General features: G+C 34.8%; 1 non-coding gene across 1 annotated transcript; it reads left to right on the top strand.

Annotated features, from left to right (window-relative positions):
- Nucleotides 1–246: 246 nt before the first annotated feature.
- Nucleotides 247–353, top strand: LOC124897392. The gene has a single exon (XR_007054113.1). It is a non-coding gene; the product is annotated as a small nucleolar RNA R71 (small nucleolar RNA).
- The last annotated feature ends 4543 nt before the right edge of the window (nt 354–4896 follow it).

The raw sequence follows: 4896 nt of genomic DNA, 5'->3' as shown, positions 1-4896 counted from the left end.
AAGGAGGCTAACTGTGTAGTCAATGCTGTGATACTATATACCTCAATCATACCTGTAGGCTTCTTTACCATACTTCTAGATACTTCACCCTTCCACTCTGGATTACCTTATGCAATATAGTTGAGAAGAATGTACAACTTATCATAAGTTTTCTCCATAACCTGACCATCTGCTACTGAATCTAGAAAAATCTTTATGCTATGGTTAAGGCCTTCAACAAAAATATGAGATAATACCTTATTAGTCTGTTGGTGATGTAGGAAATCTATAAGAAGAGACTTGAATCTCTCCCATGCATGATAGAGATTTTTTTCTGGCTTCTACTTAAAACTTAAGATCTCACTCCTTAATCCAGTAGCTTTCTTGGATAGAAAGAATAAATAAGTAAATTCTTTGCCAAGTCATCCTTAGTTTTGACTTAACTTGAAGGTTCTTTCTTTAACCATTTATTTTCTTCTCCCATGAGTAAGAATGGGAAGCCTTACAAAATATGTGGAGACTACCATAGGAATAAATGTTTTACCGATCTCTAGAAAATTCTTAAGATGAACCTGGGGATCCTTATGGGGCAAGCCTATGAACCGCCCGCTTGTGTGCACCAATTAGACCATGTTCTATTTAAGCTCAATTGGACTCCTGCATCTATTTTTTGGATACTAGAGGTCACACTGAGCGTGAGTAGGATCACTAAGGCTAGTTGTTCATCAACCATTGCTGCAGGAATAGTCTTGCCTTGTTGACCTTGTAAGATTAAATAGAGAAGTGTTGCTTTTCTCCTCAATTGGTGCAAGCATCGCTCAGGTTTGGGATGTGATTCAATAAATTCCCTTTCCCTTGCCAGTTTTCTTAAGATCAAATTTGGGCCTAAAAATTCTGTAGCAAATACCGAGTTGTTAGCACTTATCGAACAAAGTGGTAAGACTCAAAATTAGAAGGTTGCTAATTTTTTAAGTCCCCAACAACCACACCAAAAATTTGTTGCATCCAACTGTATATGCTACTATACATAGTCATGTAAGTAATAAAGTGACTCTTGTGAGATGAATATCGATCCCACAAGGGCTTGGTTATTTAGCATAAAATCCAATTCAAGTATTACTATAAAAGTTAAATGAGTGTGATTTGTAACCAAAAGGAGCTTGAGTTTTACTACGCTAAAAGTAACAATGAACAAAAATGGAAATTAAAAGTGTTGTAAAAGATAATTCAGATAGTTCTAAGGTCAAGACATCTTGAACAATCATGCAAAGCTATACAATCTCATTGGTTAATTTATCTATCTTGGTTGTTGATTTATGAGGTTAATATCACGATTATGATCTTCCAAGCTTCTAATCGTGTACTTAAATTAGCCTCACAAATACATCATTGAGTGGGTATATGAGAACTAATTCAACCGTATTCATATTTTATTTTAATTTGATCTAAATGTGCCAAATTAGGTATATTCCTATCTTAACTACGAATCTTATCTTTAATTTATCTAAAGACCTAAACACATTCCTTATGTTGCAAGCTCTAGTATAATGTTAGTCCTTTTGGACTCGCAAAAGAAATGTAGATATATCCTATAGGCTGCAAATCCATAGAATAGTAAGTACAAGAACATAAGAATAATCAATTATGATAATTAACATTAACCAACTTGAATGTACGCTAAGCAATCATGTTCATAGCATCAACCCTAGAAAAATGGTATTTACCCACTCATAGAAATAAAAAGAATCACCATTAATTAATTCATAACTAACACAATAAGAAAATACAAATTTAAAGGAAGAAAAACCTTGACATATAGCCCTTGATATCTTATCCGCTCTCCAATCGTGTATTATTCCAAAGGTGCCTTGTAAATATAGATAAGTACTATTTATATAGACCTTTATTTAGTCTATAAGATTCCCCATGTGAAATATAAGCATTGATCACTTTGCCCTCAATAAACCAAGCCAAAGATCACCTTTTAGATGTTTTGGGGGTTGTGTCACATGGCCCCTTGGTGTGCGGTACATGGCCTTCATAGGGCCAAACCAATAGACCCATACCCTAGGGGATAAGAGGAATTTTATGTATCACAATCTAGGAGGGTGAAAGGCATGTCCTATAGAACAATCTAAGGGGGTGTGAAGCATGACTATTCCACAATGCGAGATTTTCATCCAATCTTTGTTCTATGCTTTTCATCTCTTTGCTCCTTGTTTCCCCTCTCCTTGTGGCTTTAGTTTAGGCTTCATTTATTTTACATAGCTACTCAAGTGGTCTCCTAAAATATATCATAAGAAATATTAATCCATAAAAAATAATAAAGCTCATTAAAGATTAGAACAAGCATAGCGTAGGCTAGCCGAACTATTTTCTCGTCTAAACTCTATTTGATCATTTTAATCTTGAATTATTTCAAAAGCAACTTTAACACTTTAAACATGTAACTTAGCACACAAATACACACTTTATATATTATTAAGCACACCAATTTATCCTCAAAACTAAATTAAACACACGCACATAACGATATTTAGGTGTATAAATACGTCTAAGATCATGTAACATCATAGATCAATTATAAATTAGTGATAATTTCTTTGAGAATCGACAGTAAGGATTTTATTATCTAGATGGCCCCATTTGAGGCTCTTTATTGGAGGAGATGTAGGTTACCGATTGGTTGGTTTGAAGTGGGTGAGTCCTCTTTGATAGGGCCAGATGTGGTGTTAGAAGCTATGGAGAAAGTTTAATTAATTAGAGAAAGGTTGAAAATAGCTTAGAGTCATCAAAAATCTTATGCATATGTGAGGAGAAGGGATCTTGAGTTTGAAGTTGATGACTTAGTTTATTTGAAAGTTTAACCCATAAAGAGGTGAAGAGATTTGGAGAAAAAGGGAAGCTTAGTCCCCGATATGTTGGCCCTTACAGAATATTGGGCCGTGTTGGGATTGTGGCAAATGAGCTTGAGTTGCCTATCGACTTGTCATCCATTCACTTTGTGTTCCATGTATCCTTATTAAAGAAGTGTATTGGTGATTCAACTGTCGTAGTACCTTTAGCAAGCACAGATATTCATGATAGCTTCTATTATGAAGAAATTCCAGTTAAGATTCTTGAACATTAGATTCGTAGACTAAGGAACAAAAAAGTTCCCTTGGTCAAAGTTCTTTGGCGGAATCAATCCATTGAGGGTGCCACTTGGGAAGCAGAAGTAGATATGCGAACCAAGTACCCTCATATTTTTGCCACAAGTTTAGATTCAGCGTAAGGTAACAAGTTTCCTCAGATCATCTTTTTTTCATTCTAAAAGTTTCAGCTCTATGTAGTCACTATTTTGATAACGCATGCATTTGCAAATCAGTTTAGTCATGCTTTCTGCTGTGCATACAGTTTATTGTCTCAGTTCCTTAATAACCTCAGCTTAATTAGTCTCATTCGATGATGAATATTTCCAAGGGAGAGATATTGTAATACCCTATACGTTTCTAGTTCAGCTCAGACCCTAGTATTGGCCTAAGGCACTTAGAACCTGAAATAAAGCTAAGAGTTGAGGGATTTAGTAATTTTTGACTCCCTTTAAACTTTGAGGATTTTTAAGTTGACCTTTCGGGCTCCGAGACAATGATTTTTGAGTTAAATTATATTCAGAGGTGTAAATAGCATGTCTCGAGTAAGTTTTAATTTTTTTTTGACAAGATTTGGATCACATTTGGACTTGAAAATCAGCAGCTCACCGTGATTAGGCCGCATCATGGTGAGGAATCCACCACATTGAGGCAAAGGACAAATCAGAAATTGTCCGATTCTAGAGAGTTATTGCGATTGCACCGCATTGCGGTGGGTATTGCGATGCCCCTTTGCCGCATCATGGTGACGCCCAAATCGGCATTCATCAAAATCCAGTGAATCACCATTATTCGACCTCATCGCTGTGGGTATCATGATGACCTACTCACCGCATCGCGGTGGAGCCTCAATCGGCACTCTAATTTTGAATTTTAAATTCCAAGGACAACTTGGTCTTTTTCCCACACCCCAAATCTTGAAAACAAAAGATTAAACCTATTCTAAGCATAATATACTCACTTATCAAATTTCTCTCCAAGAAAACCCTTGATGTTCAATTTTAAACTTCAAGAAATCCAAAATTCACCGTTCCTTTTGCAAGATAACCAAGAATTTAAGTTTTCCGATTGAAGGACTTCAAGAAACAATCTACAAGAACACAAATAGGGATCCAAAGTTAAGTTTTTTCATCAAATTAATCAATTAAGGTATGTGGGGTTATGAACAAGGATAATTCTTTCATCCTTGTGCCCAAATTTAGTTTTTAAAGTTGATTTTATATGAATTTACACGAATTTCAATTTAGGGTTCATACCCAATTATTATTATTTGAATATTATGATGTAACAAGTCATTTAAATATTTAATTGCATGTCTATTTTGCATCTTTATGCATGTGATCCGATTTTACAGATTGAGAATTAAATTTTTGACTAGAATTGTGCAAGAATTTCATGATTTTGACTATTGAGCACAAACCTTATGATGATTTGACATGAGTTAAAGTATGGGTTTTAAGCCCCTAGTTTGAGTACTACAATTTTAAAAGAATAATGGTTTTAAGCATCCTATGATTAGCTCCTATTCAGATTTTGAACAAGATTTAATCTTTCGATCCTCAGCTAAGATATGAAATCCACTTTATAGTTTTGATTTCAGTTCTTATTACAGACTAGTTTGATTGAATCTTAAAATAGATAAATGCATAACTGGTTTTCATTACAAACCCTTATGCTAGTTTTAAAGTGGAATTTCTATAGAATGATCATATAGATTAAAGGGAGTAGTATTTAGCACCAAGCGGGAAGTGTGGGTTTAGTGCATCCTATTTCCCCAGAACAACGA

This window comes from Capsicum annuum, chromosome 3, assembly GCF_002878395.1.
Source record: "Capsicum annuum cultivar UCD-10X-F1 chromosome 3, UCD10Xv1.1, whole genome shotgun sequence".
NCBI classification, from domain to species: Eukaryota; Viridiplantae; Streptophyta; class Magnoliopsida; order Solanales; family Solanaceae; genus Capsicum; species Capsicum annuum.
The sequence above is the reverse complement of the archived record's forward strand: the minus strand, read 5'-3'. Positions and strand labels throughout refer to the sequence as shown.